General features: G+C 41.0%; 1 protein-coding gene across 8 annotated transcripts in view; it reads right to left on the reverse strand.

Annotated features, from left to right (window-relative positions):
* The window catches only part of stard13a (StAR related lipid transfer domain containing 13a), a 684,147-nt gene that overhangs the window by 524,836 nt on the left and 137,739 nt on the right, over nucleotides 1-21,572 (reverse strand). For all 8 annotated transcript variants that reach the window (XM_069891632.1, XM_069891628.1, XM_069891627.1 and 5 more), the window contains one exon: nucleotides 16,086-16,193. The gene's annotated coding sequence lies outside the window, so the exon portion shown is untranslated. The remainder of the gene's footprint in view (nucleotides 1-16,085; nucleotides 16,194-21,572) is intronic.

Consider the following 21,572-nt stretch of genomic DNA (forward strand, 5'->3'; position numbering starts at 1 on the left):
TGAGTGAACAGTAAACTGCAACATGTAATATGTCAATAATTATAGACCAGAGGGATCCTAAAACTTGAAAGTTGGACTATCAGAGCATATATGTGATTTGTAACTTGAAGTTTTAAAAAGTCACGCATGTGAATGAGGAATAGATAGTGGAAGAATGATCTGCTTAGACATTGCTCCTCTGAGAAGTGCCAATAAGATCATATTTCAAAAGACATGGAACACTTCAATTCACCTATCACCACAGCAGCTGGTCATCCACTCTGCATTAGATCACCTAGACCACAAGGACACCAAGGTTAGGTTGTTCATGGACTACAGCTTGGCGTTCAACGCCATCATGCCAGGAAAAACATCTAACAAATAAACAGATTACAAAACTGCATCTAATTCCAACCAGATTTCTACCCCCTCAATTGAATAATTTCAGATATTGGCCACAATTAAATAATTCATTTTGTGCTTGCATTACTATGTTTTGCAGTAAGATATATTTGAGGTCATCATAACAGTCCACAAATTGCAGGTGGTATAGTTAAAAACTTAACATGAAATTGTAGATACAAGATCATTCCTGGTATTGCACACAAAAGTGATGTTACGTTAAGTTCCTTGTAAGAGGGTAAATGAATTTTGTGACATGTTCATGACAATAAATTCTGATTCTGATTGATGTGAAAGCAGTATTTAAATGTGTCAGAAGCCAACAAATGCAATCAATTTGTGCACTAAATATTCTGCCAGATAACCTTTCTTAAAACTGTAAATAATCTTTCCTATTTAACAAATCTTGTTTATAATCAAATACCACTGGTTCAGCTTTAGTATGATGTTTTTTGGTGGTGAAAAATAAGACATAGACACCGTGGATTCAATACAGAAACACTGTTAGGATCTCATTAGGTGATACATAGTCACTGCAGCTTTAGTACTTATAAGAACAGGAATATCGATTTGGAATTGTTCTCTGGTTCATTTCATTAGCACATGTCCAGTAATTAAAAAGAAAATAAAGACATACAAGGAATAACCTACAATGGTTACTTAATGATTACAACTAGCCACTGACAATTGGAGATAATTGAAGACTCATAATTGGATTTTCATCTCAGTTTGAGGTTCCATGTTGGTGCAACAATTAACAAATAAGATGAAACTTGCAACACATTAAGTTAACCCTTCTAGTGCTATATTTCTTCTACATTTTTGAAAAGTAGAATCCTAGATACTTTTATACCTTTATAAATTTTTTATTCTATTAATTGGCACTAACATTTGCTGCATAGGGGATGCAACAGACAGTGCTGTCATAACACCTAAAATGATCTGTTGGTTTTCTCCAACACTATAAGATGCAATGGCAGGTGAATTAGCGGCTGCAAATTATCCTTGGTGCTGTTACGGTCACAGGCATTGTCCACTACAAATTGCTAAACATCACAACAGGACCATGATAGATACCATCTCCTTGGCCCTGCACTCAGCCCTGGAACACCTCGACAGCAAGGACATTTAACTCAGACTACACAATCAGTTAGAATTGGTGATAACACCTTCTTCACAATAATCCTAAACAACTGTGTCCTACAGAGTTGCACATTCAGCCCCAACTATACACCTGCTGCACTCATGACTGTGTGGCTAAATACTTCTTTAATTCCACTTACAAGTTTGGCCAGTTTTCAAGCAATTACAAGATGGAATTCAGAAAGGAGATAGAGAGTCTGGTGTCACGCTGTCAGTATAACAACTTCTTCCTCAATGTCAGCAAAACAAAGCAGCAGGTCATTGACTTCAGGAAATGGAGGAGAGGAGACACACATCACTATCCATATCAATGATGGTGAGATGGAGATAGTGGAGATCTTCAAGTCCTTCAGAGTGAATATCCCCAACGTCATGCCTTAGTCCAACCACATCAATGACACTCCCTTCCTCAGAAGTCTAAGGAAATTCAACATGAGACCAAAGTAAATTTTATAAATGTTTCATACAAAATATCCTCCTGATGCATCACAATTTGATATGGGGATTGGTCTACCCAAGGCCAGAAGTAACAACAGACAGTTGTAAATGTAGGTTTGGCCATCACAGGAACCAAATGCCCTGCATTGATTGTTCCATTGCCTTGGAAAACTTGCTAATAAATAAAATATTTTTTTCACTCTGGTAACACTCTTCTCCCTCCTTCTCTTGGCCAGAAGCTACATAAACTTGAAAAACACAAACCTCTAGATTCAAGGACAAGTTGTTCTTGCTCTTCTAGACACTTGAATGGGCAACTCATTGTTAAAAGATGATCCCTCCGCATTGCTCAACATGTATCCTGCATTTAGTCCTGGTAACACGATATCCTACACTCTTTAGCTTACTGTAACACTATACCTGCACTTTTGTTTTATTATTGCACGGCCTGCTATACTTAAGTATGTTGACTTGCATGAAAGGGACAAACATAGAAATTAGTAAAATATGGGAACAAAACGTTCAGCCAAACCTCTTTATAAAAACTAGCAAATTGCTTCATAAAGTTGGAATGAGTGGTTTTATGTTTACTTCAGTTTTTCAACAGTCAATAATCTGGTGGAGCTCAGCAGTATTTGTGGAGACAAAATATGTTTTGCTGTTTCTAGTCAAGTCCCGACATCTGGACCAAGAGGAAAGAGTAAAGATTGCCAGTATCAGGCAGTATGACGTAGGGGATAGGGACATAGAGTTAGTATGTGAACAAGAAAGGGAGGAGGTTATGGACAGAGAGACCAAATGGTGGAGAGGATAGAAGAGGTGAATAAAACAAAGAAGAAAACTAGGTGGACAGGTGGGTGGGAGGAGAACAAAGGGGAGAGGATACTTAAATTGCAAATTTCAGTGTTTACACTATTGGGCTGTTGGGTACCCAAGCAGAATGTGAGACGTTGTTTTGTCAATTTACTTCCTTTAGATGCTATGCATAATCTTCTGAGTTAATCCAGCATTGGCCAGTTAGCTAAATGTCCTTGGTCAAGAAAATGCTTGAAGCTATCATTTAAGGAAGAAATTGAAAGATATCTGGATTGTTTCATCAGGTTTTACGAAGGGAAGTTATGTTTGTCAGACTGCAGAGATTTTTGAAGCAAAAATGAGTTCAGTGGATAGAGAACAAGTGGATCTTTTATACTTGGATTTTCAGAAGCCGTTTAATATGTTGCTGCATCAAAGACTTCTGGAAAAACAAATTGTGTAGAGGACACAGAAAGTCTGCAGGGACATTGCATTGATTTAGGGAAATACGATAGGCTGCAGACACTGTGATTGTAGTCAACACATCAAAATGCTGAAGGAACTCAGCTAGTCTTTTCAGGATCTATGGGATACAAAGATATATTGCTGATGTTTCAGGCCTGAGCCCTTCTTCAAGGAAAAATTAGAAAAGGGAGAACCACGACATCAGAAAGTCTCAGAATTCAAACAATGATGGAGGAATTCAGACCAACAAAAGGTGTTAATTGGATATTATAAGGGACTAGGTAGAATTTATCATGTTTGTGCAAAAGGAGACAGGGAATGGAGAAATTACAGGGGAAGAAGGGATGAGGGTGGATTTAACAAAAGCCAGAGAAGTCAATTATTAATGCCATCCAGTTAGAGGGTGCCCAGTCGGTTAGAGGTATTGTTCCTCCAATTTACAGGTGGTCTCAGTCTGGCAATACATGAGACCATGGACAGACATGTCAGATAGGGAGTGGAATGGAGAATTGAAATGGGTGGCCACTGAGAGATCCATGTTATTGCGGCAGATAGAGCCGAGGTGCTCAACAAAGCAATCTCCCAGCCTGCATCCAGTCTCTTCAAGGCAGAGGAGACCACAGTGGAAGTATTGGATGCAGTAGATGACCCATGCAGATTCACAATGAAATGTTGCTGTTTGGGCCCTGAATGGTGCTGAGGAAGGAGGTGTGGGGACAAGTGGAGCATCTCCTGTGGTCACAGGAGTAGGTCCCAGTGGGATAATTGATGGGGAGGAAGGAGTGGACAAGGGAGTCACGGAGGGAGCAGTCCCTGCATAAGGCAGAGAGGAGAGGAGAGGGGAATATGTGTCTAGTGATCGGATCACTTAATAGGTGGCAGAAATGGTAGAGGAGGATGTATTGGATGCAGAGACTGGTGGGGTGGTAGATGAGGATAAGAGGAATCCTATCCTTGATCCAGAGGAGGCCAGGTCAGATATGTGGGTAATGGAAGATATGTGGGTGAGTGCCGAGTTTTTGGTGATAGAAGGAAAGCCACGTTGTTTGAAGAAGGAGGACATGTCTGATGATCTGGCTTGGAATTCCTCATCCTGGGTAAAGATGCGATGGAGTCGAAGGAATTGAGAGATTGGAATGGAATCCTTACAAGGGAAAGGGTGAGAAGTGGTGTAGTTGAGGTAGCTGTGGGAGTTCATGGATTTATGGAAGATGTCTGCTGAGAGATTGTCTCCTGAGATGGAGAAAGATTGAGGAAAGAGAGAATGTTGCTAGAGATGGACCAAATCAATTTGAGGACAGGTGTAAGTCGGCAGGAAAGTGAGCTCATCATGGGTACATGAGGCAGCAGCAAAATAGTCATTGATGTAGTGGAGGAAGAGTTGAGGGGCCTTGCCTATGTAGGCTTGTAGCATGGATTGCTCCACATAGACAACAAAAAGGCAGAAATAGCTGGGGCCCATGTGGGTACCTGGTGAAACTGCGATGAGTCAAAAATAAATTATTGAGGGTGAAGATAAGTTCTGCCAGCTGGAAGAAGTGATGGTGGAGGGGGAATGGTTGGTTCTATTGTCCAGAAAGAAATGAAGGGCTTTGAAGCCTTCAGTATGGGGAATGGAGGTGTATCAGGAGTGGATATCCAAGGTAAATGAGGTAATCAGGTTCAGGGAACTGGAGGTTGTTGAAATGATGGAGGGTATGTGGTGTCCCGGATGTAGGTGAGGAAGGACTGGACCGGGGGGACAAAACAGAGTCAAGGTCAGCGGAGACCAATTTGTTGGGGCAGGAGCACGCAGACACAATGGGTTTGCCTGGACAATTGAGTTTATAGATCTTAGGTAGGAGGTAGAAATGGGTAGTATGGGGTTGGGAAACAATAAGGCCATGGAAGGGAGGTGACTGAAGGGATGAATTCAGAGATGGTGCGTGATACAGTGGTTTGATGAGTTTCGGTCGGGTCCTGTTAGAGGGGTAAGTAAGAGGAGGTGTCTGAGAGTTGTTATTTGGCTTCAGCTAGATAGAGGTCAGTGCACCAGACACAACAGGTCCACCCTTATCTACAGTTTGATGGTGAGGTTTGGATTGGTGCAGAGAGAATGAAGGGCCAGGCATTCCGAGGGAAATGAGTGAGGGGAGTAGTGAGTCGACATGGTTGATGACACAGCAGAAGTTGGAAATATAAAGGTCCAGAGCAGGTAGAACACTGGAACAAGGTGCCAATGAGGAGGGAAAGGTTTTAAAGTGGGAGAAGGGATCTGTAGTGGGGGAGGGGGTGGAGAATTGTGATTGTTGAAGTAAGCATTGAGACAGACCAATGGAAGAAGGGTTCAATATCATGCAATGTGCAGAACTCATTTGAGATGTGGACGAAGGAGGACGAAAGTGAGGCCTCTTCTGAGGACAGAGCATTCAGTCTTGAAGAGGAGAAGGTTGGAGGGGATGCTGAAGACTAGCAGGGTTAGAGGGAGGTTCACTGAGGTGGAGGATGTCAGGGAGGGGAGGAGAATGGGGTGGATCCGAAGGTCGAGGGTAGGAAAGGTCCAAGGGAGGATGGGGGGTGTTGGGAAAGTCAGAGGGTGAAGTTCAGGGTGGGAGTTCACATCAAGGGCCAAGTCTGAAGCTCGGTTCTGTCAGTCGCCAAGCTCAGGGTGAAAGATCATGTCGGAGGCTTGATCCTATTGGTTGCTGGGGCCGAAACGGAGACCCAGGTGTTTAGCCTGGTCCTGTGGGCCAGCAGGTTCAAGGTGAAAATTCATGTCAGAGGCTTCATCTTGTAGGTCACTGAGGGCAAAACAGAGACACGTTTCAGGAGCTCTGTCCTGTAGGTCACCGGGGCTAAGGAAGAGTCCCACGTCAGAAGCTCAGTCCTGTAAACTGTCAGGGTCAAAGTGAAGACCCAGGTGGAGGTCTCCAAAATATTGTAATATATCTTTGTCTACTATAGATGCTGGAAAGATCAGCTGTGTTCCTCCAGCATTTCACTGTGTTTACTAACGACACCAACTTACCCCAGTTTACAAACAATTAAAGAATACACTCACTCGTTTCTTTCTGCACTCAATAGAGTCGGCTTTCTTTATTCTCTTCAGTCTCAACATTGTATTCCTCAACACCCCAAACACCTCTCACCTTCTCATTGGCTCACCACCACACGGGTGATCCTTACACACTCAGTCTCCTCCTCCTGTAACAGAGATCTAACACCCGTATGCTGCTGTTTAACAGACCCGCATATGTGCGATATTACTCACATGCGTTCCTTTGGTTACATCATTAGTGGTGACCGGCACTGCTCCTGATGCAGCTAAGTATGTGACTGAGGGGAGTTAGGGTGGGTGGGGAAGGATTTATATATATCATATATTTTTATTATTGTTTGTAATGTTTATTTTTTTTGATGAGATGTAATATTGTTTTCAAATTTTAAATAAAATATTCAAAAAGTACACGACTGAGACAGGTTAAGTGAAAGGAGAGAAACACGAAAGTCTGCAGAGCCTCACCTTTCCTCTTATCCTATCCAATTAACAATTAGCGAGGGTAGGCTGAGTGAGAAGTCTGAGGAAATGGGGGAAATTTTGAATGATTTCTTTGCCTCGGTATTCACTAGGGAAAAAAATGTTGAACCAGTTGAAGTAAAGAAAAATAGTGGGGAGGTCATGAAGCAGATAAGGATAACCGAGGAGGTAGTGATAGCTGTGTTAAAAAAGATAAAGGTGGATAAATCTCCCGGACCGGACAAAATATTCCCTAGGACACTCAGGGAGGCTAGTGGACAGATAGTGGGGCCATTAACAGAGATATTTAGGATGTCACTGGCCACGGGGGTGGTGTCAAAGAATTGGAGGGTGGCGCATGTGGTTCCTCTGTTTAAGAAAGGGTCCAAATGCAAACCTGGGAATTATAGGCCTGTAAGTCTGACGTCTGTGGTGGGCAAGTTGATGGAAAGTGTTCTGAGGGATGCTATTTACAAATTTTTGGAGGTACAGGGATTGATAGGGAGTAATCAGCATGGTTTTGTCAGGGGTAGATCATGCTTGACAAACCTGATTGAGTTCTTCGAGGGGGTTACAAAAAAGGTTGATGAAGGGAAAGCTGTGGATGTTGTCTATTTGGACTTTAGTAAAGCTTTTGACAAAGTTCCCCACAGGAGGTTAGGAAAAAAGGTGGAGGCATTAGGTATAAATAAAGAGGTAGTGAAATGGATTCAGCAGTGGTTGGATGGGAGGTGTCAGAGAGTAGTGGTAGAAAATTGTTTGTCCAATTGGAGGCCGGTGACTAGTGGAGTTCCTCAGGGTTCAGTCCTGGGTCCACTATTATTTGTTATATATATTAACGATCTGGATGTAGGGGTGGAGAATTGGATAAGCAAGTTTGCGGATGACACAAAGATTGGTGGTGTTGTGGACAGTGAGGTAGATTACCGTAGATTAAAAGGTGATTTAGGAAGGCTGGAGGTGTGGGCTTAGAAATGGCTGATGGAATTTAATACAGATAAATGTGAGGTGCTACATTATGGAAAGGCAAATTTAAATAGGTCATATACATTGAATGGTAGATAATTGAGGAGTGCAGAGCAACAAAGGGATTTAAGAGTTATGGTAAATAGTACCCTCAAGGCTGATACTCAGGTAGATGGTGTGGTGAAGAAGGCATTTGGAATGTTGGCCTTCATAAATCGGAGTATTGAATTCAAGAGTAGGGAGGTTATGATGAAATTGTACAAGGCATTGGTGAGGCCAAATTTGGAGTACTGTGTACAGTTTTGGTCACCAAATTATAGGAAAGATATAAACAAAATAGAGAGAGTGCAGAGAAGGTTCACAAGAATGTTGACAGGATTTCAGGGTCTGAGTTCCAGGGAAAGGTTATGCAGACTGGGGCTTTTTTCTCTGGAGCGTAGAAGATTGAGAGGGGACTTGATAGAGGTGTTTAAGATTCTAAAAGGGACAGACAGAGTAAATGTGGATAGGCTTTTTCAATTAAGAAAGGGGGAGATTCAAACTAGAGGACATGGTTTAAGATTGAAGGGGGAAAATTATAACGGGAACATGAGGGGAAATTTCTTTACGCAGAGGGTGGTGGGGATGTGGAATGAGCTTCCGGCAGACGTGGTCAAGACGGGATCATTGGTTACATTTAAGGAAAGACTGGATCGTTACATGGATAGGAGGGGATTAGAGGGGTATGGACCGGGTGCTGGTCAGTGGGACTAGGAGGGTGGGGATTTGCTACGGCATGGACTAGTAGGGTTGAACTGGCCTGTTCTGTGCTGTAAGTGGTTATATGGTTAACACCAATTGTTGGTCTGGACTTCTCCCCCTCCCTTTCTTCAGTCTTTATTCTGACCCCTTCCCATGCTTTGCTTATACCTTGAAGAAAGGAGGGCTCAGGTCCGAAATGTTTGCAATATCTCTGAATATCCTCCAGCATTTCTGTGTGTGTTTAGGTTAAGTGGAAGGGCAGGATCTGGCAATCAGAGTGCAATGTTTTTTTTTTTTGGTTTTTTTTTTTGTTTTTTTTTTTAATTTTTATTTTTCACACCATAAATCACATTAGCCATGATGTACACTTTTTCTTTTAATCAGAGTGCAATGTTGATAAATGTGAGGTCATCCACTTTGGAAACAAATGGAATAGATTATATTATTATCTTTCTGCTGTACAAAGACTTGTGAAAGCTTGTGCATAAATCACAAAAGGTTGGTAATCAAGAAGGGAAATGGAATGTGCCATTCATTGTTAGAGGGATTGAATTAATAGAGGTAGACAAGATTATGAGGGGCATCTTTTCCCAGGATGACAGTAGCAAATATCAGAGGACATCTGTGTAAGGGAAGGATAGGAAAGTTTAGGGGGAATGGCAGAGGTAAGCTTTTTACAGAGAGCGATGGGTGCCTGGAATGCATTGCCAGGGTTGGTGGTGGAGGCTGGTACAATAGAAAATTTAAAAGACTTGGTCAGGCATATGGATGGAAGAAAAAGAAAGAGTAATGGGTATGAAGTCAGGATCGCTGAGTCACTTTAAAAATATAGACTGGCACAAATTGTGGGCTAAAGGGCCTGTACTGTGCTGTAATGTTCTATGTTCTGTCAATAGCTTTGGTAGAGGTAGTGTGAATGGTTATAATCTCACCAAAGGCAGATCTTTCAGTTTAAGAATTCAGTATCTTGACATTGAAATGATAGACTGGAAGAGTCTGATTGTATGAATGTCTGCTTTGTTGTTGATTACAAAATTCCATGTGAAATGTAATTGCAAATCAGAAGATATTTTTGGGTGAGAGATAATCCAAGCTTGACCAACCTCTCCTTATAGCTAATGCAGACCAATTCAGGCAACATTCTGATAAATATCCTTAGCACTTTTTTCCAAACCTTCCACACCCTTCATGTAGTCTGGTCATCAGAACTGCAGAAAAATATCCAAAATATCAGGAGTCCTGATGAAGGCTGTACACACACATACACACACAAGCAGGATACCTGGCATTGCCTGGGAAATAAAACACTCAGTTTGAAACAAAATACCCAAAATACTTCATGGTAATTCTGCATAAATATATTTTTTTCAAGCACAACATTTATATTCTTTGTAACAGAAAATGATGCTGCCCTTTGGCTGGTGGCTTTTGTTAGCATTGCTTGAAGTCTTGCTTGTTCTTCCTCAGCAAACTTTTGTTGTCTGCTCATGGAATGCCTGGCGGCATCAGCACTGTGGCAGGTTTGGCATTGTTCCTCATTTTCCTGCTACCTGCTCCTTTTTTGTCTGGAGACCTGAGCACTGAGGCAGGTCTGGTGTTGCTGTCCTGTTTTCTGCTATCTGCCGCTTACCTGTTTGGAGGCCTGAGCACTGAGACAGGCGTATCGTTGCTATTCTATTTCCTGCTGCCTGCTCCTTGCATGTTTGGAAGCATCAACAGTGAGGTGAGACTGATGTTCCTCAGCTGTTTCTTGCTTTATCCTTTGTCTAATTCTAGGGGCTTGTGAAGAGATTCTGCCAAAGTTGCTTCACTTTTTTGGGCCCATATTGGACTGGGTTTGGCCACTTGTTTTTATTCTAAATGTACATTGATGCGCAGCACTCTAACTAATTGAGGTGTCCTTTGTGCACGTTCAATTTTTAAAAAACTTTTTAACTTCATATGATCTTAAAGGTTCTTAAAGGTTAAATTCAATGTAGTCATGATATTCAGCATCAAATGTTACTACAATTATATTAAACAGTATTACATTATAAGTCAGTGCTAGTAAATACTGAGAGTCTTGGATGGTTAGTTTGAGCAGTTCCTTTGGTCATTTAGCATTCTTAATGCCCGTGGGAAGAAGTTGTTCCTCAGCCTCAGGGTGCTAGCTCTGATTCTCCTGTATCTCTTTCCTGACGGGAGCAGCTGAAAGATGCTGTGTGCATGGTAGAAGTGGTCCTCAATGATTTTGCATGCCATCTTCAGACAATGATCCCAGTAGATCGCATTGATGAGGGAGACTCCAGTGGTCCTCTCTGCCACTCTTGTAGTTCTGTGGATTGACCTTCAATCTATTTCTTTCCAGAAACCATTCCACACTGTGATGCAACTGGCCAGGATGCTCTCAATAGAGCTTCTATAGCAGGTTGACATAAGGGTGGCTGGTAGCCTTGCCTGCTTCAGTCTTCTTAGGAAGTGCAGTTGCTGTTGCACCTTTCTGACAAGGAAGGAGAAGACTACAGTAGTAGGGTTACAGTTCTCTTTGGCTGTAATTTCATGGTTGATCAAGCCCACTATATAAATTAGTAAAGTGAACATTTTGCTGTCCCTCAGAAATAAAAAGGTCTTTGCTCACATGGTATGCTACCCAGTGTGCACTTTCATTAAAGGTTCCAAGCATCTAGGCCTTGAATCATTTTCTTGTTCTGCCATACCTAAGCCAATTGCAAATCACTTTGCTGCTCTGATCAAGTGTTTAGCCAAAAATGTTTGGGGATATAGGACGCCTTTCTGTTGGATCAGATGTTGTCCCTAGATGTAACAATTTGCAAGAAACCTACAAGGACAACTAAAAAGAGAACATTTGCCATGCATTTCCAGGCCAGCTTCACCATTTTCCTCATCTTTTTTGCCTTCAATTTAATTAATCCTGCAAATCAGAAGACAATTTTGGGTGAGAATTGAGTGGAATGTGACAACATCTATGACTGAAGTGTCACCTCTGGTTCATATGATAGTAGCTGCTCTCCTTCCCAGGTTGCTGAAGCAAATTTAAAACCAGCAGACTGCAGCAGTACCAAGAGATTAGCTGACAAGTTGCCCAGCAAGAAGGAACTCTGCCAGTAAGTATCATGTATGTTTAGCTGACATGTCTGCCATGGTTAAAACAATAAAACCAGAAATAGATGGAAATACTAAAACACTTGAGGAAAGAGAGATAGAATTCAAGTTGCAGTTCACAACTTTATCAGAACTGATCTTCAACCTTATTTATAGAATTCAGTTTTTTTGATTTTTATTTAATGTTGAAGAGGTGGTAATTTCTTGAAGCAAGAGGAAGGTGAGAGATTGAAGTATGAGATTTCTTGTAGCAGAATATGTCCAAAAGCATGATGAAAAAATGAATGCTAAGCAAGAGTGCTGACTGAAAGAGATTGTTATTATTACCTGAGTGATATCAGTGAATCACATTGAGCAGTGGGTGAGACAAGTGATCTATTTGACCATGACTACTCATGAGAGGGTATTAAACTTCTCCATGCCTGGATTGCAAATCCTTGGGGTTTGACTCCTTAACTTCCTTCCACTGCAGTCTGCTGCCAAAGTCTTTGGCAATATGCTTGGATTGAATCCAACCCCCCCTTTTGAATTGAGATTCAAAATCTTATCACGAATCCACTAGACACAGTGAGCAGATTATAGGTTGATCTCCACCTTATTCAACAGTGTCTCAAATGTGGCTTCAGAGATGCCTGGTCCTCTCTGCAAGAATCATCATCCTGCTGTCTAATTTGTGGAATGGCTTTCGAGATCCTTTGCAACAACTACAATGTCTTCCTGCCCAATCCATGCCACATTAGAAATCTGTTTCTTGAAAATAAAAGTGAATATGCATTGTAAGATTTCAGATACATGGCAACAGCAAGAATCTATCCTCACATAAGGAACAACTGAAGATGAATTGCACTGCTATTCAATTGTCATTGGTAGCTCAATTTATTTGAAATTATTTTATTATTCTCTGACCATGTTCATCACGGATCCTAAAACAAATTTGGTATTTGGCATCAACTTGGCATTGATCTTTGACTAAATATTAATCTGCTAACATAACTATAAAGTAAATAACTAGGAATCATTATCACAAAACAGCCTTATATTTTGAATTTTATTTGTAGTCATAACTGAGCTTCATTTACACAAAATGTCACCCATAGTTAGTCACCAGTAATCTGAGATGATGAAATTATACTCTACAATTTATGAAGATTGTGAAACCAGATAGCTTTGCAAAGAGAAATGAAAATCATAATGCTTTACTTGTATGTAATACCTATCAGTTGCAGGTCCTGCTCTACTCCATTGATTCCACGACACTAACCATGGCAATTTAAAGTGATCATGTCCATACTTAAGTGCATTCATTGTATCTGCCTTCACTATTTGACTACTTTCCACTAACCTTACAAAGACAACACTCTCTGTTCTTCCTACTCAAGCCTTTTGTGCACCTTCCTACTGATTTGATTCAATACAAGCAGCTGTATCTGTTGTTGTGTAACCCTGGAGTTCCCTCTCTAAGCCCCACTATTGTTTTCAGAACCTACTTTGCACTTCCATCTTTGACCAAGTTTTTATTGAGCCTTTCAAGTCTTTTGTTCTTTGCTTGAACATCCAATTACCAATGAATATAAATGAAAAAGCATTGAATGCTATTTTTACATAGAATGTGCTAGCACCAAAGCATAGAACATAGAACAATACAACACGGAACAGGCCCTTTGGCCCTCAATGTAGTGTTGACCCATGTATTGTTGTTCGTCCTTCGTAGTCGAAGATGACCATAGCTTCAAAGTCGTTGGGTTTGAAGTCATGACTTCCGCTTGACTTAGATTAAAGTGAGGGAGAGTTGCATAGGTTGTCAGCCTCACTCTCTCACCCGGCCTATATGGACCCAGTGGCAAGATGACTTGAGATGACTTGAGACAGGTCAGGATGCAGTGGATGGCTAGCATTGTTCTGTATGTTTCTCACTGTGCCCTCTTAGTGTTCCACGACGCATTGCTGAGAATTGCCTTTCTGCCTGTTGAGCCAGTGATGGTTTCTTCCACATAGTCCAGCGAATCCAGGCTTCACACCTTTCTAAAAAAAGTACTAAACCCTCCCTACTCCATAACCCTCTATTTTTCTTTCATCCATGTGTCTAAGAGTCTCTTAAATGGCCCCAATGGTTCAGCTTCCACCACCATTCCAGGCTCCCACACCAAAAACTTAAAAAAACTTACCTCTGATGTCTTTCCTAAACTTCCCTCCCTTATGTCCTCCAGTGTTTGCTGATCCTGCCCTAGGAAACACGTGCTGGCTGTCCACCTTATCTATGCCTTCCATAATCTTATAGACCTCTATCATGTCTCCTCTCAACCTTCTATGCTCTAAAGTAAAAAGTCCCAGCAAGCTATTGTTCTAGTGAATGCCCACCATGGCCTCAGAAAAAACTTTAGTCAGCCACTGGAATGCTAAAATGGCAGAATCACTCTGAGATTTCTTTCAGAAATGTAATCATGTGTTACCTTACTATTAACTTTACCATCTAATAGGATTAATAACAGATTTAATGCCTTGTATTATACAACATCACCATTATTACATAATTGTTGATAGATGGCTTTCAGCAAGAAAGCATAGGGATTGAGTCAACTTCTCTGGTTTTGCCTTGCTATAAAGTAATTGCTGGTTGACCGTTTTGAGTTCAGTGTGCCCGATAGAGATGTGGGGGGGGGGGGTGGTGGGGGGCTGATGGTCATGGTGGGGAGCTGGCTGATGGAGGACGTCAGTTTTCTTCAGGCTGACTTCCAGGCCAAACATTTTGGCAGTTTCCGCAAAACAGGACGTCATGCGCTGGAGAGCTGGCTCTGAATGGGCAACTAAAGTGGCATCGTCTGCAAAGAGTAGTTCACAGACAAGTTGCTCTTGTGTCTTGTGAGCTTGCAGGTGCCTCAGATTGAAGAGACTGCCATCCGTGCGGTACCGGATGTAAACACTGTCTTCATTGTTGAGGTCTTTATTGGCTTGTTTCAGCATCATGCTGAAGAAGATAGTAAAGAGGGTTGGTGTGAGGACGCAGCCTTGCTTCACGCAGTTGTCAATGGAGAAAGGTTCGGAGAGCTCATTGCTGTATCTGACCCGACCTTGTTGGTTTACGTGCAGTTGGATAACCATGTTGAGGAACTTGGGGGGGCATCCGAGGCATTCTAGTATTTGCCAAAGCCCTTTCTTGCTCATGGTGTCAAAGGCTTTGGTGAGGTCAACAAAGGTGATGTAGAGTCCTTTATTTTGTTCTCTGCACTTTTCTTGGAGCTGTCTGAGGGCAAAGACCATGTCAGTAGTTCCTCTGTTTGCGCAAAAGCCACACTGTGATTCTGGGAGGACATTTTCGGCGACACTGGGTATTAGTCTATTAGGACACTGAACTCAAAACGGTCAACCAGTTTACCTACCTCGGCTGTACCATTTCATTGGATGCAAGGATCGACAAAGAGATAGACAACAGACTCGCCAAGGCAAATAACGCCTTTGGAAGACTACACAAAAGAGTCTGGAAAAACAACCACCTGAAGAAACACACTAAGATCAGCGTGTACAGAGCCATTGTCATACCCACTCTCCTGTTCGGCTCCGAATCGTGGGTCCTCTACCGGCATCACCTACGGCTCCTAGAACGCTTCTATCAGCACTGTCTCCGCTCCATCCTCAACATTCATTGGAATGACTTCATCACCAACATCGAAGTACTTGAGCTGGCAGAGTCCGCAAGCATCGAATCCATGCTGCTGAAGAACCAACTGCCCTGGGTGGGTCACGTCTCCAGAATGGAGGACTATCGCATTCCCAAGATCGTGTTATATGGCGAGCTCTCCACTGGCCATCAAGACGGAGGTGCACCAAAGAAGAGGTACAAGGACTGCTTAAAGAAATCTCTTGGTGCCTGCCACATTGACCACCGCCAGTGGGCTGATATCGCCTCCAACCGTGCATCTTGGCGCCTCACAGTTCGGTAGGCAGCAACCTCCTTTGAAGAAGACCGCAGAGCCCACCTCACTGACAAAAGACAAAGGAGGAAAAACCCAACACCCAACCCCAACCAACCAATTTTCCTTCGCAACCGCTGCAACTGTGCCTGTTTGACCCACATTGGACTTGTCAGTCACCAACGAGCCTGCAGCAGACGTGGACATACCCCTCTATAAATCTTCGTCCGTGAAGCCAAGCCAAAGAAAAAGAAAAAAAGAAAGTAATTGCAGTAGAATGCTCAAAGTCATTCGGCTGAGTTCTCCAACTTTGGTGAAGGTTGGGATTGGAGTTGGAGAGGAGAGTTTCTGACAAATGAAAATTGGTCATTTCTATCATATTTAATTTTTATCCTGTCATACCATTTAGGAACAACATTACAAAAGGTTCAAGAGCTTTATCAAAAGAGACACAGCACTTCATATCATACTGTCCCTATATCCTGCTTGTTGCAGTTAACACAGAAGCTGGAAGCTAAGGAGATATGTAACATTGCCTTGGAATTTGGTATTTATATACTTAATCATCAAAACTATGCTTGTGAACAATCTCGTATTCCAAATTTTCATGTGCAACCTCAAGAAAAATATCAAACAGCTCTCAGACTTACCAAAATAATGTATCTGCAGATAACTCCTTGTGTTCTTGTTCCTCCTGACCCATCCTTTCTTCAAACAAATAGGTGGGCCAGAGCACACAATATGAAGACATTGCATTCCTTTAAGATATAAAAATTCCAATTAGTCTGGTATATATTGGCAGATGGCAATGTTTTTCATATTACAGTCGTACATTCACAAATGTTATTAAATTTAAAAAAAAACACAATTTAAAACAACTTATACCCACCAATTGTACACTAAAGCAGACAATCAAATAGTATAATAACACTCCAAAATCAATTATGACATAAATGAATATAGAATAATGATTTTCTCAAAAAATGTTTACAATTTTTTTAAACCAGAGATTATTCAATGTCCTTTGTTCATTATATTTTTCAGCTAAGCCACATCTTTCACCATAACCACCTCATGTGTTAATATCATGTATAATTCCAAACAATGAAGCTAATGTGATTTTTCTCACTTACGTAGTTATTATTCACTTTCCACCTTTATTACAAAATTTTCTTACAAAAAGAAAATTTGTAAAGATCATATGCCCCTACCTTACCGAGGATCTCATTTCTATCAAACCTGTAGTCAAGGGTGGTGCTGTTGTGGCCTGGACACTGAACACTACTTTGCCAAAGCCAGACATCAAATCTCAGACATCTCCTCAGTTATTCGATCAACAGAATATCACCAAAGAACAACAAGCCACCATCTCACGTACCATAACCAACCTCACCACTTCTGGTCATTTCCCTCCCACTCATTGTTTCATATCCCCACACTGCCTGGTTCTACCTCCTACCCAAGATACACAAACCCATTTATCCAGGTAGATCCATTGTTTCCGTATGATACTGTCCTAACAAAGTAGTATCATCTTACCTTGAATCCGTTTTTCATCTCTGGTTCATTCCCTCCCTATCTACATCCGCAATACCTCACATGCCTTCCTTCTCTTCAATAACTTCCAATTCCCTGAACCTAACTGCCTCATTTTCACTATGGACATCTAATTTCTCCACACTTTAATCGCTTGTACAGACATCTCAAAGCCATTTGTTTGTTTCTTAACAACAGACCAAACCAATCCCCCTCCACCACCCTCTTCTCCCTGGCAAAACTTGTTCTCACCCTCAGTAACATCTCCTTTAACTCATTCCACTTTCTCCAAGTCAAATAAGTAGCCATGGTACCTGCATGGTCCCAGCTCTGCCTGCAGTTTTGTTGGCTTTGTGGAGCAATCCATGCTGTTAGCCTAACCAGGCAAAGTTCCTCAACTCTTCCTCTGCTACATTGACAGTAACATTGGTGCTGCCTCATGCAATTTGCCGATGATAACAGGTTGTATAAAGAAAGGTGATGAGTCAGCATACAGGATGGAGATTGAAAATTAATTACAGTTCTAAATATCCTCTTGCTTGGAAACTATGCTGTTTTGTTCCTTGCTGTACTTGAGATCTTTAATTATTAATGATTATATTGTATCCAATTTTGAATTTTTATGATTTAATACCATTTCTCTATGAATATTATCTTAAATTACATCCCTTTACAGTAATTCCACAAGGCCAATCTCACTTTAAACCCCACCCTCTAGTTCCAGAATCATGTATCCCACAGCATTCCCTTTTTCCATTCCCCTCATGAATGTTTATACATCCAAAAGGTCAAAGATTCAGAGATTTCATAATTTTGATTAATCTTTGTATTTTGCAATCTTTTGTACTTTTTAAATGGCAATTTAAAGGATCAAGTTGATATAATTTTGAATTATTTTACTGTGGGTGCATTGAATATTGAATTCTACATTAAAAACTGTCATTAAAGCTAAGATTCAGGAAACAAATGATCAACTATTTGATTAAAGATTTAAAATGATAGAGAATGTATGGGAGAATGGAATGCAATCGCTTCACATGATAATAATCATTTGTGAATACTTAATGGATAAGATGGTTTGTCTCCATATTGTTTTTACTTTAACGTTATGATTTTTAATTAAAAAAAAATAGACATATAGCATTGTAATAGGCCATTGCAGCCCACAAGCCTAATTATACCCAATTAACCTACAACCCCCAGTACTTTTCGAAGGGTGGGAGGAAACCAGAGACCCTGGAGGAAACTCACACTGACACGAGGAGAATGTACCAACTCCTTACAGACAGCACAGGATTCAAATCTCGGTACCAATTGTTAGCGCTGCAATGGCATTGCACTTGTGGAAAGAACTGTCCATTCCATTATTTATCATTTATGTGAGTGACGTAGTGGTCTCCCAGAATGATCCAGAGAAGCCATCCAGCATATAGATGAATGATCAAGAATTTTGTTTAATCAATCCTTGAACTGTAATTCATGAGTTGATGTCGCCACTGGACAATTGTAAAGAATTACAAATGATTTTAGCATCCTTTGAATGTAAGAGGGAATGTGCAACTCCTGGTTAACATCTGGCACATGTGGACCCTAGGTAAGAAGAAGGATGGGTTTTGTTGTGATTTAACCAATGGTGAATTCGCTGATTGGTACACATTGATGATGAATGCCTTTAAAAATCAGGTTTAGAGCATACGGATTGGTTGATTGTGTACCAAAAATAGTAAAACAAGATCAAACTGGATTTATTAAGAAAAGATGAACAGTGGATAATGTCTGTAAACTTATTAATCTAATTCATGCAGTTCAAGGAAATAAGAAGCCAACAGTGGCTGTTGCTTTAGACGCAGAGAAAGCCTTTGACAGAGTAGAATGGAACTATTTATTTAAAGTATTACAGAGGTTCAATCTACCAGAAAAATATATTAATTGGATTAAAGCATTATATAATGGACCATTGGCGAAGGTAACAGTAAATGGATATGTAACAAACCAAATTAAATTAAGTAGGTCAACTAGCCAGGGATGTCCATTATCCCCCTCATTGTTCACTTTAGCAATAGAACCATTGGCAGAATGGATAAAAACAGAAAATAAAATAAAAGGGATAAAAATAAAGGAGAAGGAGTACAAAATCAGTTTATTTGCAGATGACATTATAGTATACTTAACAGAACCAGAAATATCAATAAAAGAATTACATAAGAAATTGAAGGAATATGGAGAAATATTGGGGTACAAGATCATCGCAAATAAAAGTGAAGTGATGCCTAAATGAGTAACGCGGATCATACAGAATTTAAAAAAGAATCACCATTTAAATGGCAAACACAAGCAATCCGATACCTAGGTATTAGGTTAAATAATAACGTAAGCCAAACTAAATTATCAGCCATTAATGAAGAAATTGCAGGAAGACTTAGAACAGTGGAAAGAATTACTACTAAAGTTGATAGGGAGGGTAAATTGCATTAAAACGTATGTCTTCCCAAGGATACAATACTTATTTCAAATGTTGCCAATTCCCTTTACAGAGAAATTCTTTAATGAACTAAAGAGAATAATAAGGAAATTTTTGTGGAAAGGGGGGAAACCGAGGGTAGCATTAGATAAATTAACAGAGAGGTACAACCAAGGTGGTTTGCAGTTACCAAACTTAAAAAATTATTATAGAGCAGCACAAATAAGGTATTCATCAGAGTTTTACTAGACAAGGGAAAAACCAGACTGGACTAAGATAGAAGTAGATAAAATAGGGGAGAAGGTACTGGGACATATACTTTATAAGTGGGATGAAAAGCTGGTGCAATATAAAAGCTCACCAGTATTGCATCATTTACTTAATATATGGAAGAAGATCCACTTAGAAAGGAAAAAGACGAATTACCAAATACCAAAATTGTTATTGACACAAAACCCACTAATCCTTTTTACAATAGATAACCTTTCCTTTAGAGAATGGGAGAGAAAAGGAATCAAAAGAATAGAAAATTGTTTTTTGGGAAATAATTTATTAACATTTGAACAGCTGAAGGACAAATATGGAATAAATCATGGTACAATGTTTGCATATCATCAACTGAAAGCTTATTTAAAGGATAAATTGGGAAATAGACTGAGATTACCATAAGGAAGCAGCTTTGAATATGTGATTACAGACACAATGATAATTAAAAGATTTATACCTCAGGAGTTTGCGGAGGAGCTAGTGGAGTTGTTCAAGTGAACCGGTACGGACTTGAAGGGCCGACATGGCCTGTTTCCGTGCTGTAAACGATTATATGGTTAGATGGTTATGCACATTAAGCTGCTGGTTGACCGTTTTGAGTTTTGTGTGCCTGATGGAGATGTGGGGGGGCTGGTAGTCATGGTGGGGAGCTGGTTGATGGAGGACCTCAGTTTTCTTCAGGCTGACTTCCAGGCCAAACATTTTGGCAGTTTCCGCAAAACAGGACATCAAGCGCTGAAGAGCTGGCTCTGAATGGGCAACTAAAGCGGCATTGTCTGCAAAGAGTAGTTCACGGACAAGTTGCTCTTATGTCTTGGTGTGAGCTTGCAGGCACCATTTCATCGGATGCAAGCATCGACAACAAGATAGACAACAGACTCGCCAAGGCAAATAGCACCTTTGGAAGACTACACAAAAGAGTCTGGAAAAACAACCAACTGAAAAACCTCACAAAGATTAGCGTATACAGAGCCGTTGTCATACCCACTCTCCTGTTCGGCTCCGAATCATGGGTCCTCTACCGGCATCACCTATGGCTTCTAGATCGCTTCCACCAGCGTTGTCCCCGCTCCATCCTCAATATTCATTGGAGCGACTTCATCCCTAACATCGAAGTACTCGAGATGGCAGAGGCCGACAGCATCGAATCCACGCTGCTGGAGATCCAGCTGCGCTGGATGGGTCACATCTCCAGAATGGAGGACCATCGCCTTCCCAAGATTGTGTTATATGGCGAGCTCTCCACTGGCCACCGTGACAGAGGTGCACCAAAGAAGAGGTACAAGGACTGCCTAAAGAAATCTCTTGGTGCCTGCCACATTGACCACCGCCAGTGGGCTGATATCGCCTCAAACCGTGCATCTTGGCGCCTCACAGTTCGGCGGGCAGCAACCTCCTTTGAAGAAGACCGCAGAGCCCACCTCACTGACAAAAGACAAAGGAGGAAAAACCCAACACCCAACCCCAACCAACCAATCTTCCCTTGCAACCGCTGCAACCGTGTCTGCCTGTCCCGCAACGGACTTGTCAGCCACAAACGACCCTGCAGCTGACGTGGACATTACCCCTCCATAAATCTTTGTCCGCGAAGCCAAGCCAAAGAACATTAAGCTGCAAGATAAGGAAAATGATGAAATAAGCTATAAACCCAAACAAAAGTGGGAAAAGGATTTAAACATAAAGATAAAAAATGAAACATGGAAAAAGTTATGTTCTGGAACTGTGAAGTATATAATAAAATACAGTATAATTGGTTACACAGGTTATATATCTCTCCTCAAAAGTTAAAAGAATGGAATCCAACATTATCATATAGATGTTTTCGCTGTAAGAAGGAAATGGGAACAACAGTACATGCAATTTGGGCATGTAA

This window comes from Narcine bancroftii, chromosome 7 (genome assembly GCF_036971445.1).
Source record: "Narcine bancroftii isolate sNarBan1 chromosome 7, sNarBan1.hap1, whole genome shotgun sequence".
Taxonomy (NCBI): Eukaryota; Metazoa; Chordata; class Chondrichthyes; order Torpediniformes; family Narcinidae; genus Narcine; species Narcine bancroftii.